A 14,632-nucleotide genomic window follows, 5' to 3' on the forward strand; every position below is an offset into this window, starting at 1 on the left:
GAATCGTCATTTGCTGCAGTAGTCATGACACCTTTTGGGCTGTCTGCGTCCCACGTTAGAATACTGGCTTTGCTTTTGATCCAAGTTCTTATTTCTGTGTTACCCGGCGCTCTACATTTTAAAGTGAACAGTATCGAACAATTTTTAAAAAGACGTAAAGAAAAAAATATTCACGTGTCAGACCAACTCTTCACATTGTGTGGACTAGAATAAGGCCACGAGTGAAACAAACAAGAAAAAATGTGGAACAAACACCAACAATTTTTCTTGAGACCCAAGTGCTTAATCAGCTGTGTGGGACGCAACAGTTAACATCATGTGTGTCAACTGGCATTCATTGCCTGCACTTGAGGACAGAAAAAACTGGGGGTACCACGGAGGGAGGAAGGCGGGAAGAGTCCAAAAGCCCTGTCCTCGCGCCGCCGCCCACGCCGGGATGTGCATCACTTGCATCACTTGGCCGCGTGAGCGGTATCTGGTGCTGGGAACGCAGCAGCAGCGCAGAATCTCCCAATGTGACAGTGCACGGGAGGTGAGGAAGGGGAGGTGGCGGGGACAGAAGAGGGCGGCGAGAAGCAAGCACAAGGAGGGCTACAGAGTGGGGAATGGAGGGCACAGCAGGTACGGGGGCCCTGAGCGCACCTGGAAAGAGGGTGTGAAGGGGCAGTAAGCACCTACCGCCTTCCCTTCCCCGCCTGGCTGGAAACGGGGCGTCTTTGGCCCCACAGCCCCCTGAGGAGGGAGAGCCTGGGGGATGTCACTATGGAGTTGGGGCTGAGGCATCCTAGGGAGCACGTGCGCCAACACCGCTGCTGCAGCCCCTGGCTGAGTTAAACCTACCCGCGGTACCAGCTGCAGTGGTCTCCAGGACCCTGGAGACAGTTACAGCTGTATACAGTATTACAGAAAACCAATCTTCTTTATTTTGACGCTTTTATGAAACAAGTTGAATGTTTGCTAAGGTAAAAGCTGTCCAGAAGCTCTGTGGAGGAATTTTTGGAATTATGGCACTCCTGGCCATGGCTACCAAGCCCGTTCAGCTTAGAAGGGTACAGGAGGCTTTGAGAGACAGGGTTGCAAACCGTGGCCCTGTCAATCAGCCACTGACTTCCCTTCCTGTCAGTGGCATATCAATCTATAAGTTTTCAGGGAGAGCATGACTGGGACTATCCTGCAAGGAATAGCAATGCATGAGAACCTCATTTAAAAATCCCCAAATGTGCTGACACTACCTGTGTGAAGAGCTTTGGACAGGGGACGTCAGATGTCAGGAGCTTAGCACTGCAGAGTGTTGTTAAGTCCAGACTCTACCAAGCCCACCATGCTACTGAAAGTGAGCACTGTCTGTCCCCAGCTGGCTCCACGGCCTCCGCAAAGGAAAGCAGTGAGGCCCTGAGTGTGTGGCAAAAATGGCACCATACAGCTGAAAAGTGACTTGAATGAAGTGAAAGAGCTGCTGAAACCCAACAAGAAGTTGGCCAACATGATTGGTCACCTTTTTGAGATGGGCGATGAAAATCCACACAAAGAAGAGGAAATTCAAAAGTACAGTGTGGTCACGGTGGTCCCAGTGGAATTTGGGGTGTGAAAAATCTGCCTCCTGTCCCCCCAAATTTTATTTTTAGCAAGAACAAACAGGCTATCCTAATACCTTCAGAATCTCCAAATTTGCCATGAGAATAGCAAGGGAGCTCTTCCTGATCTCAGAACTTGTTGTGAAAACAAGTTACCTATCCCACCTGTCTGGGTGGACTTTTGTTTTATATATGAGCAGGTCATACAGGATGGAGAATTTTAAATCAGGTCTTTTGATGGGTTTTGTCCCCACCTGGTACCTGCATGCCGATCTGATTGTCAGGTGCTTTTTTTTTTTTTTTCCTGTCTTTGTTTAGAAACCCAAATGGCAGGGCCCTCCCCCCACCTTTTTTTTTTCCTCTTGGAAGTCCCCCTCCATGCCACTCTGGCTGGAGGTCTTTGACTCTAATAAATCTTTTTAACTGTCTCTGCTGTCCACTTGGAAATTCTTCTTCCATGTGAGACAAAGAACAAGGTAACAATAATTTCTCTGCCACTGTTTTCCTGTAACAATGGGAGGCACCTCACACTTTATGAGTTCACTGTTAATGAAGCAGCTGCTCAACTCTCTTTGAAGGATAATGCCCTGCTGACTAGAGGAGATGAATTTACTGCCCTGGCTAGGCAAATTTCTCAAGAAGTTACCTACCAGTATACTTAGAGAACCACCAGGTCAAAGTGTGGAGAAAGAGATGACTTATCCCCAAAGAGATTGAAAATGAAGGGTGAGTTTCCAGATATTCAGGATTCTGTGTAGACACTCTTCCTGCAAGCTAGCACTAAGTGTGAAGAACTTGAACCTCTTAGTTCACAGCAGCCTGACAAGGTAATGGCAATACAGATGAAGTGCCATTGCACCCAAGCTGGCTATGAGGGACTGCAGCATGGCAAGAGAAGACTATCAGCAGGACTTCACAGGCAAAGCTCACAAGAGCACAGCCCTAGTGCCTTGACTTCTGGTAACTCCAATGAGAGAGACCTTTAAATCTCCAAATGCCTAATTCACAGAACTGACAACTCCATCATTTTGTGGTGGATGGGGAGCTGAGTAGACTTTATCCCTGTAAGGCGAAGTCCCGCTCATCAGAGATCCTCAGCATTTTAAAAGACTAGCCTTGCTCAGATTTCACCTTAGAAAAGAAAGTCATCAAAACAGAACCTGAAGATTCAAGATAGCTGTGATTCTCCCACCATTCTCTGGAAATGGCATCAGATTTAAGGAAAACACTCATTCATAGAAATAAACCCTTTTTATCTACAGGCAGAGTGGACAGTGAGAGAGAGAGAGAGAGAGAGAGAGAGAGAGAGAGAGAGAGAGAGCGCAACAGAGAGAAAGGTCTTCCTTTTGCCATTGGTTCACCCTCCAATGGCAGCCGCGCAGCACGCTGATCTGAAGCCAGGAGCCAGGTGCTTCTCCTGGTCTCCCACGCAGGTGCAGGGCCCAAGCACTTGAGCCATTCTCCACTGCACTCCCGGGCCACAGCAGAGAGCTGGCCTGGAAGAGGGGCAGCCAGGACAGAATCCGGCGCCCTGACCGGGACTAGAACCCGATGTGCCAGCACCGCAAGGCAGAGGATTAGCCTATTGAGCTGCGGCTCCAGCCAGAAATAAACCTTAATAACCAATGTTGCCTCATTCAGTTCAAACAGATTTCATAGCCAGAGCATAAGCAGTGGTACAGTAGATTGTAGAAAACTCAACACAGCCACCAAAGAGAAAATTGAGTGTTGAAATCTGTAACAGAAATATTAATTCATTTGTATTTCTGTGTAAGTTGTTTTATGTAGAAAGCCTTATAAATTATTAAAAGAATTATTTATAAGAATAATTACAAGTTTTTGTGTGTGTGTGTATTCACCTGAATAGTCAATTACAAGTTATTATAAGAATGCATTATTTGGCCGGCGCCGCGGCTCACTAGGCTAATCCTCTGCCTTGCGGTGCCGGCACACCGGGTTCTAGTCCCGGTCGGGGCGCAGATCCTGTCCCGGTTGCCCCTCTTCCAGGCCAGCTCTCTGCTGTGGCCAGAGAGTGCAGTGGAGGATGGCCCAAGTGCTTGGGCCCTGCACCCCATGGGAGACCAGGAGAAGCACCTGGCTCCTGCCATCGGAACAGCGTGGTGCGCCGGCCACAGCGCGCCTACCGCGGCGGCCATTGGAGGGTGAACCAACGGCAAAAGGAAGACCTTTCTGTCTCTCTCTCTCTCACTGTCCACTCTGCCTGTCAAAAAAAAAAAAAAAAAGAATGCATTATTTAACAGTGTACAATGTGTAAAAGTAAAATCTAGATATTGTGAACTTTTGCTCCAAGAAAAAAAATGTTCTTCTCCTGTAACTATAGCTCTCATCCTGTGTGAGAGTTCTAAGATATGGCAATTTTATGGTAGCATAACTCCTACTTAAGTGAAAAAGAGTCTTCAGTTGTGGTGGAGGACCTAGACATGAAAGGTCACCCTGTGTTATCTACATGCTCCTTAAAGGCCACAACTTTTCTTATAAGTAAGAAAAAGCATGGAGCTTACACACAAACACACACACACACACACACCGGGTGTGTTCCTCCAGAACTGTAAGACAATACACTTACACTGACTACGGCCATCAGTTTTGTAGTAACCTGTTACAGAAGGCACAGATCTGTGTGCCACTCTTTTTGTTTTCTCGGACACACCATGCTCTGATGACACTTGGATAAATAGGTCCGGCATCTTTGTCTCCATGCCTAAACAAGAGAAGGACACCTGTTCCATAAATTTAGAAACCCACAAGTATTCAAAGGGATTCAGGTACAAAGGGACAACAGGGAGTTTTGTTTTTAATGTGACCTCATGAAGTTCAGGGAAAATCACTTAAAAGTAATAGCTAATATTTGACCTCAGTAAAGAAAATCGTGTTGATCTTTCAGGAGTGAGAACAATGAAAAGCTTATGATTCTGTATGATAAAATGACAACAGCTGGTTTCCCAAGGTAAGTTTGGACCCAGATCATGTGCATCCTGTGAGCTTCATTTTGTAAACAAAATGTAAGTAAAATATTTCATGCGCTGTTTAAAGAACTTAAGGTACAAACAAATAAAAAAATAATCTTTGTGTATTTTCATATAGGTACATTCTTTCCTTGGGCCCGTACGATGAGTGACGCATTGTTAAAAAAAAAAAAAAAGCAGTTTAATCACATTCCTTTTAATTCAAAGGTCTTCGAGACTGAGCAAGATTATATCCAATCATGCATTGTTCTGTTTTTAAAAAAGACTTTAATAACTTCATCAAGTTAAATATACAGAAATCATTACATGTGGATTAAATCCTATATAGTGTCATTGTATACTTTCCAGCAGGAATCTCTCACATTTTTTTTCCCCTAAAAAAGAAAACAAACCTGGTATAATTGTTAGTATTTTATATGTTTAGTTGAGTTTCCATAGGTGAATGGGGACATCCGTGCACCAGTGGAATAAATGTTGTTTTTTTAACAAGGGAAAAAGATAACATCTGCTTAAGTTTGCATCACATGTTAACATTAGAGATCAGAAATGGGCACATTGCCCTACATTTTTTTCCACCTGATGGGCCCAACAGCGCTGAAAGTTAAAATCTGAAGATGCTGCTACGGACAAAAGACCAAAGCAGCCAAATGCCCCCTTAAGGCTTCCGGAGGAAAGGCAGGCTTGCCTAGACTCTTGTCTCCAGTGTCAAGCCCGGATCCTTTGTCTTCCCCTACTTTTATACCCTGAATTTAGCAAGGCAGTAAGGAGGTAGTTTCTTGGAGGCAATTTCAGTGCAATTTTGGGTCACACACTGTTATCTTAGGCCTCAGGGACTAATAAATCCCAGCTGCAAGGTAGGGTAAACAGTAAATCTTAACTTAAAGACAATTTAAGGAGGCACACAACCATCTTATCTTAGGTATGGGACTAGGCCTTTATGGCAGGTGGGGGAACTAGTTTCCCAAGTCAGTGTGTGAATAGACCAGCTGGCACCTTTGATGACAAGCAGAAGAGAGTCTGTAGCATTCCTCTCCCCCTCCTCCCAACTGTCTCCTTATTTAATGGCAAGTGAGAGAGGGTCTGTAAGAATGCCACTTTCAAATATTCTCTGTGAGATTCTTTGCATACATTCCAACTATTCTTCAGAGAAGCAAGCCTGTGTGTTAGGGAATAGCAAATGGTAATCATCACTTAATACCATAATGGGAAAAGGAATCACGACAGAGTTTTACATCCCTTTAAAATATTCTATGTGTTGCAGTGTCATACTAGGTATAAGATGAGTGTAATTCTTTCTGGTTGTGTATGTGTATTTTGACATCTGAGTTGTTTTAATGTGCTCTTTCCACATATTATTGGTGCTACTCCATTCAAGGTATTGAAACCCAATTTGTAGTGCAATGATAGTGGGAAGTGGGATTTTAGGGAGGTAGTGAGGTAGGGAGGTTACAATAATTATAGCATTAGTACACTTATGGAGTGGTCTAAAGAGAACTCTCTCACACTTTCCAGCATGTCAAGTCATGTGAGAAGATGGTAGCTTCCTCTGACTATGGATTTGGCTGTCATATGGTCTGGCATTTTGCAATCTCTGGAACAGTGATACATGAATATTTGTTGTTCACATGACACACAGGATAGGATATTCATTGCATGAGTCTGGGAAAATATTTTAGGGACTAAAGAGCTGTTTAATCATCTTCTAAATTAATCTGGAAGAATGACTAAGAGGGGTAAAAAATGCTATTCTAAAAGCAGTAAGAATAATGAAAAATCTAGGGCCTATGTTACATCAGGTCGTACAGTGGTCCTTTTGTATGGTGATTCCCCACTCCTTTAATTCTTCCACATCTTCCTGGCTTCATCTTTATGTATTTCCAGTGTTCTCATGTGTATTTTTCACCAGAGAAAAGTCATAGCGTTCTTGTCTTCACACAAGAAAGAATTGAGGCGTGAGACAGAGAGCAAAGTAATAAGGTTTTATTGGGGACAGGGAGCCCATAAGGGTGGAAGAGATAGGGAGTGCCCAGTCACTTGAACTGGGGGAAACTAAGGTTACATGGTTGAATGGAGAGAATACACATGGGCAGGCCAGGCAGGTGGCTCAGCAGAGGGCAGAAAACTGAGTGCACAGTCTTTGCTTAGACACCCGGTTTTTAAAGGACTCTCTATCCCCTTTTCTAGTGTGTCTGTGAAGGCCTTATTGCTCCATGTTATCAGGTCAGATAACCCATTTGGTCCTGAGGAGAGAGAATTTTCCTGGGAGCTTTCCTTGGGGGAAGGGCTGAGACCACCTGTAAGCTTATCAGGGTCTGAGCAGGACTTGGAAATGTAAAATGCTGGGCTTCTGGGAACTCTGAAGATGTGCCAGTTTCTTCAGCCCCTTCTCTCTCTCTCTCTCTCTCTCTCTCTCTCTCTCTCTCTCTCACACACACACACACACACACACACACACACACACGGCTAACTTTTAACTTCCTGCCTAACATCCTCTCGCCTCCCCCCTGCCATAGAAAATATTCATAATCTTATGAGGATAAATGGCCAAAGGTCCATTTCCTATAGCTGTTTGGAAACTTACAAGTGGGCATCAGGATGGATATGGGTAATTTTCTCTTGCTAATTGACCTATAGTGTTTGAGAAGCATTATCCTGTTTGGTCCAGACGGCTGGTCACCTTGTCTAATGAGGTAGGCTGGGAACCCTGTCTTAGAAGCACCTGGAGCTGGGTGGCTTGTCTTCCATTAGAGGCAGAACCAACAAGGACATTAAAGCACAATAGTCTACAGAAAAACAGAAAGAATGTGAGTGCTCTGTCACCAAGGAGAGGCAATGAGCAGGATTTCCATGGTTAGGTCAGATATTTTAGCCTTGTCTATCTGATCTGGTGCAGGAGTTGTCTTGCCTCATCTAAGAAAGTATGAACATGATTTTGTACCTACCTAGCTTGACCCTACTTTGGGGGCACTCTCTTGGGCAGCAGGTAGCAGTTACAGGGCTTGCCCATTTTGAAGGACTGAATTAGCAATCCCTTTGTGAGAGTCCTAGTCATGGCAGCTATTCAAAATGGATGCAAGTTGTGCTTTGCTTGTTTGTTTTCCCTCAAGGAGGTGGGGGACTCTGCTTTGACTCCCTGTTGAGAGCTTGATTTAGGAACTGTGCTATTTCCCTGTATCTAGGACTCCATATCTATTAGGGAGATGCTGGGACTGCCTGAAGTTTGCAGGAGTAGGAATTTGCTGCACAGTCCTTATCTTCCTTGAGGCTGGTTTTCTCTCCCCAGAGGTGAGGATAAGGGTTAAATAATTAATTTTCAGGACAGGCCATGCTTTTTCTCTGGGTGCCTGGTACTGAGGAAGTTAAGCTAATGCAGAAGACCAGAGTCTCAGGCTGAGAAACAAAGCAGACTAATAAACCATCTACATTTTGGATTATTTTGCAACCCCCTCAAGAGATTGGTTCTTTAAGTCCTTGTCCAAGCATATGTAGGGCTATCTAAGTTAGCTGTTGCTCTAAATCCTGGTTTCAGGAACTGGCAGGGAGGGCTTTTTTTTTAAAGCTTGACAGTATTTGGATAGGCTTTAAGGCCTGGCCAGGTGTGTGTGAGGTTCAGACCTATCCATGGGGTACTTGAAGAGAATTACAAGAGAGATGTGAATTTACTTGAGGAAGGCACCCTGTTGATTCCCATTTCAAGGCTGGACCAGGAGGAAAGCTGAATAGGAGGCTAGTACAAGTAGGCAACTTATGATTTCACTGACCCTTGGCCATCTCTTCCATAGCAGTGGTTAGAGTGAGAAGCTGGGCAGAGGCTGGGCAGAGACAAAGGGGCCACAGGGCCTCCGATTCTGAACCAGGAATCCTGCAACACCCAGGGCCGTTCCATTTCCTGTGAACTTGCTCTTGGCAGAGCTGACAGAATCCAGTTTCTGTCACAACAGCTGCTTGCCCAATACCCTGGCTCCTCATATCAAAAACAGGTGACGTTTGGGGTGGACTGGCCTTGTTGGGTCTCTGTGATGGCAGATCACTGTGTAAAGCTGCCATTGATTGGCCTGTTGCCTATCATTACATTGCTCCTTCTGCCTAGCTTGCTCTCTATTAAAGTAGACCCATGGAGGCAGCCACTATGTCAGTCAAGGGGTTGCTCAACCCAACCCTGATATTTGAAGATTCCTTTTGATATCACCAGGGTGAGCTAGAAAACTACGGTCATGGGCAAATTCTGACACTTAGTATTTCCCTGTGAGTTAAAACCAGGCCCATGAGGAGAAGTATGACTTTTCAGGTAAGATCAAATGTGGTTAGTTGCCTGTTTATATATTTTGTGCTCTTCAGTACGACTTCCTATCTTCCCCTCAAATTGGTTTAAAAGGGGAGTTCTGCCCACTTAACGTGCACATAGAAAAATCAGTGTAGCTGCAACATCATTTTTTAGTATAATCTCTCTAATTCTTTGGCTATGCTACTTGGTCCTCTATACTGTGTCAAGGCATTATTACAGAAAAGGTCAGTCATCCATTTTATAAGGTCTGGGGATCAAGCCATACATCACAGTGGAGAGTCCTGTGGAACAGTCAATTTCCCTTCTGGGAGAGAACGGAGGAGAAATGAGGCAGCAAGTCGGATCTCTCTGATCGCTTATCCTGACTTCCTGGGATTTCAGATCTAACTGGTGTTTAACCAGTGTTTACTGCATAGCCTACTTAGAGGAGAAGTGGCAGACGTCTCAGCCATCGTTAGATCCTAGAGCTTCCTTGGGCTCCTGTAATGGAGTTCTCTAGTATCTGCTGCATAGCTATCTCCAGTCATCCCCAAGTCTCTTTTGGAACAATTTCTCGTGTTTGGCTGGAGCTCCGTTTGATCCACATTTTGTACTAGCAATGCCTGATTCTTCAGTGTTAGCTGGATGGAAACCTTGCCAGTCCCCCTTGAAAGAATCTGGCTTCCAAGCCAGAGGCTGTAGCAGCTGGAAAGAGACATGCTTATAACTGAAGTTTAGTATCATTTCACACCTTGGAAATACTTTTAATGCAAATAGCCCAATTGGTTATTATCTCTGCAAGATGAGACATATATCCTTTGATATTTCCAGGGTCCCATCTGGAAATATCAGAATCTGGAGAATTTAGAAATTGGATTTTTAGAAAGTCTGTTAAAGATGCCAAGAAAACTTCAAGTATCTGGTCAAAATAGGATTCCTTTACATCATGTGATGATCAGGGTGATTTTAATGCTTTTAGACAGAGTAAGTCTTAATGATAAGGTGGCCAAATATTTTCAAATAAATACATATTTAAAAATAACCAACTTTTAAGACTCAATGCTTTTTATCAGTCAGAACTTAAGATATACAGTAAAGGACACAATAGATTACTTCAACAGAACACAAAATCTGTATCTCCTTTGTTGTTGCATAGATCAGAAATAAAAACCTTAAAAATAGCAGTTAGCACATGAAATTACCACATAACTTGGAGCAATGTAACAGAAAAGAGCTTATAGGACCTAACTCTAGAAATGGCACAGAGTAACCAATTACACAGAAACTGCTAAAAGGAGACATTACAGTTTTTATAAAAACAGATGTTTAGATTTACAGTTGAAAAAATTGAGAGCTTCATCCTTCGAGAATTCCAGGGGTCCAGTTGGAAAGCCCAAAGTCAGAAGACTCAGTTTAGAACTTAAATTGTCAGAGAGTCAAGCCATTTAGCCAAAATAGTATGTTTTTAATCTGAGCATTTTAACCAGGCTGAGTGCTAGATCTGATCAGAGTTGGGGTAATCACTCAAATATTACAAATAGGTAGATATTGTAAACTACTTTGAGATACAGTTCTCCCAATCAAGACTCAGTACTGGCAACAGAAAAATACAAAGACACGTGAAAACTCTCATTAGCTAAGTCAGTTACCAAAGCACAGAATAATAGTAATAATAATAATAATAATAATAATAATAATAATAATAATAACAATAAACTAGTTATCAGCTTATGAGCCCATTACTTCAGACCATGAACCACATCATGAAACAAAGAGGCAGAGAATCAGAGACTCCTATAGGGCTGAAGGAAAAAGTTTTCATCAGCTGCAGAGAAACCCATCTAATTTCCTCCCTAAACATCTTTATGTATTTCCAGTAGAAAAGTTATTGGCAGTGTTCCCATGGGTATCTTCCTACACCATTTTCCATTCTCTCAGTATTTTGTGAGACCCTTGATTTTGTTTTACAGATTTATCACCAAGTTAGGAATATCACTGAGGGAGGAAGGGAATATCACTATGTTGTTAGAATTGAATCGAAGACCTGTATTGAATCTGTTAAACACTAATTAACATACTCCACATGAATGAACATAAACACACCCTTCCCTGCTATAGAAGTGGAAGCAGGCAAAGAGGACATAGGTCAGCTGAAGACTGGATAAAGAAATTATGGTATATATACCCAATAGGATACTACACTGTGATAAACAAACAAACAAAAAATGAAATACTGTCTTTTGCTACATTGCACTTAGTGAAACAAGCCAGTCCTAAAAAGACAAATACCATATGTTCTCCCTCCTCTGGTAACTGTAGAGCACCTAAAAGGTAACCTACAGAAATGAAATTGACACTGAAAAGTGATGACTTTGAACTGCCCTTGACCCCACTGTTCAGGAACCGTGTCATTCTTCATACTATTTGTCTATTTGTCTATTTGTGAGGTGCCAATGAGTTGTGGCTTGAGCAGAGTCATTCCATTTTGTCCCTGAATGTCCTCCAGTCACTCAATTTTGTCCCTGGGTGCCCTCTAATTTTTCTAACCAGTCACACAACTGCCATCTACTCAAAAATTAATCTTGTAAGAACGTTATCCGTAAGGATTGTTTACATTAAGTTCCATAATATGTGTTTGATGCCCCCTGAGATAAGCATAACCTTGCTTGCTCTAGCTTCTGTAAATGCTTGTCTTTGTAATTAACTCCAAGAAGACATGGTTTTTGCCTTTATAAGCTTCCCCCTGAGCTCAATGGGAGCTGTATGATTTGGAGTGCATATGTCCCCATGCAGCCAGCCACTGGCTTTCAGAAATAAAGACTCCATAATGTAGCCCTGAGATTTAGCATCTTCTGGAACTCACTGTCCCATATATAACAAGTGTAGAGTTAATCTTATGTGTATAATGTTTGTTGAAAATAGATGCTTATAGAAAAAAGAGGGGAGAACAGAAGAGGGAGAAGGAGGAAGGGTGGGAGTGAGAGCAGGAAGGCGGGTAAAGTGGGAAGAATCATTATGCTCCTAAATTTCTACATGTGAAATGCATGAAGTTTGTATATTGAACAACATGCCCATGAATGAACGGTGGATCATAGAAGAAATCAAAAGAGAAATCAAAACCTTTCTGGAAGTAAATGAGGATAACAACACAACATATCAAAACTTATGGTTTTTTGAGAAAATTAAAAAAAAAAGACACACCATTGGTACCTCCTCTCAACAGCCATGATAGAAAAAGAAAATATCCTCAAATTATGCAACTAATAAAGAATTAACATCAAGAAACTCAAGAAGCGCAAGAAACTTAACAACAGCAAAACAAACAATGTGGCTATGAAATGGGCTTAGGATATGAAGAGGCACTTTTCAAAGGGTGAGAAGCCAAATAGCCACAGACACATGAAAATATGCTCAGGAGCACCAGCCATTAAGGCAATGCAAATCAACCACAAATAGGTTTTATCAGACTATCATCTGAAAATCAAAAAACAATAAATACTGGTGAGGATTTGTGGGAAAATGTATTCTGATACACTGTTGGTGGCAATCTAAACTAGTACCACCATTATGGAAGACACTATGGAGATTCCTCAAAATGGCACACACACTCAGAAATCCTGTGCTTTGATTTCTTCTATGTTCTTCCACTAACTTTCTTTTCATTTTTGAAATCAGTTCCAGGTGGACATTTCTCCAACGCTCCAACTTCAAGCCCTCGTGTGTGTGTGTGTGTGTGTTGTGTATTGTGTTTGTGTGTGTTTTGTCACTGGTGTCAGTCTTCTAGCCCATTATCGTCATCCCTCTGATAATCTTCCTTGGGCTTTATGGTTTGGTTGACAGGAAGGAGTGGATTTCATTTTCATAGGGTCTGTAGACTTCTTTCTTTGGACAGAGATGAAGCTATGAGTGAATCTGAATTTTCCTTAGGAATGGCAAAACAAAAAGAAGGGATATTTTAAAGGTAAAATATACAGAAATCATGATACTACTATAATTATGACTGCATAATTTATGGTTACAACCATCAACATGATTTCTGTGTTTCCCTGTTCCTCTGTTATTGATTTAGTTCTTGGACATACCAATCATCAAGCTCTCAAAACGTGTTTTATTTCCATTCAATCTTTTCAAACACATAAGAATGAAGATAACATCTTTAATGTCCATAACTATTCATACTATTCTGAGAGCAGATAAAATGCTTAGAGGGACAAGTATACTTTGTTAACTTGGAGCAATAACCATATCACACTGCCCCATTTTCAGCTCATCACAGAAAGAAACAGTGAGACAGCTGTTACCCTACACATTGTGGAATTTGTACTAAAAGCAAGGAGTAAAGACAGTATTAATGTAACAGTTGAAGCAAATTTTGTATTCCTGCTCTCCTGACAGTGAGCAAAACATTTACTTCTGATGAAAATAATTTCTCCCTGAGAATTATCTACAGGGAGAAGGGGAGATAAGCTTTTCCTTCTGTAATTCCCCTGGACTGTTTCCACCATCCCAGGTTTCATCCACCATCTGAAATGTAAACACACACCTGCCACAGACATAAGGTTCTTGCTGCTTAGAAAGGCTTTTTCAGTTAAAAAACAAACAGTCAAAAAACTCTTGAAATATCTCTTTCTCCCCTGTTTTATGGGATCTGATGACCAGGATTGTCTTCTCCAAGTGGGTCCATTTAATTGTTTCAGTCATGTTACCAGAAAATATTTTTATATGATATTTCCACATTTTCTATATTTCTATAATAGACCCTTATTCAATTCTGGATATCTTGTCAAGTTTATTTCCTTGATAGGCTTTTCTTCCAGGGTTGCTCCTTATTTTCTCTCTTCAAAGATGCACTCCTAAAAGAGCCTCCAATTTCTCATCTTTTTCACACTTGAAAAAGAGACTCAATGATGTTCTTTTTTTATTCAAAGAATGGATTATCTGGGCCTCATTCCTTCGTAATCATAACCTCTACCACCAATGGCTCTACTCCCAACCTGTGTGTACTGATGGTCCTCTTCCCCACTTAATGCTGTATAATTGTTCAAACCTGGTAAATGCCACTCTTAGGATCATTGGTTGCTATCCTCACTCTCTCTTTTATGACCTTGTCTAAATATGATCAGAGTCGGCAAACTTGGAAGGCTTCCATAGCCTTGGCAACTCATGACGACAGCCTAGGGTGGTTACTGGCGCCATAAACTAGAGTGTCAATTTGTTGGGTCAACAACAGGAGCCACTGTGCACTTGCTCCTCATGTGGGATCTCTGTCCTTAATGTGCTGTACATTGTGATTTAATGCTATAACTAGTACTCCAACAGTATGTTTCACTTTGTGTTTCTATGTGGGTGCAAACTGTTGAAATCTTTATACTAAATTGATCTTCTGTATATAAAGAGAATTGAAAAGGAATCTTGATGCAAATGGAAGGGGAGAGGGAGCGGGAGAGGGGAGGGTTGTGGGTGGGAGGGAAGTTATGGGAGAGGGAAGCCATTGTAATCTATAAGCTGTACACTGGAAATTTATATTCATTAAATAAAATTTAAAAAAAAAAACATTGAAAAAAAACAAAGAATGGATTATCTTATTATCATAAAATATTGACAATAAAAAAAAGCTACAAGTGCCATTACAATGCTCTGGTGTCCATGGATTGCCCATGGATGCATATGTGAATTCTGCATATGTGCATGTATATACATACTGATGTATACATACATAGTCACATACACATATACATGTATGTGTGGGTACATATGTATAAATGCATACAGTTTCCATATATATTCAAGATATATTATGAAACAGA

At 41.9% G+C, this 14,632-nt stretch overlaps 1 pseudogene; it reads left to right on the plus strand.

Moving 5' to 3' along the window:
• The first annotated feature begins 316 nt into the window (after positions 1–316).
• On the plus strand, positions 317–2,751 carry LOC133753990 (NGFI-A-binding protein 1-like; annotated as a pseudogene).
• Positions 2,752–14,632: the final 11,881 nt, after the last annotated feature.

This window comes from Lepus europaeus, chromosome Y (assembly GCF_033115175.1).
Source record: "Lepus europaeus isolate LE1 chromosome Y, mLepTim1.pri, whole genome shotgun sequence".
Lineage (NCBI taxonomy): Eukaryota > Metazoa > Chordata > Mammalia > Lagomorpha > Leporidae > Lepus > Lepus europaeus.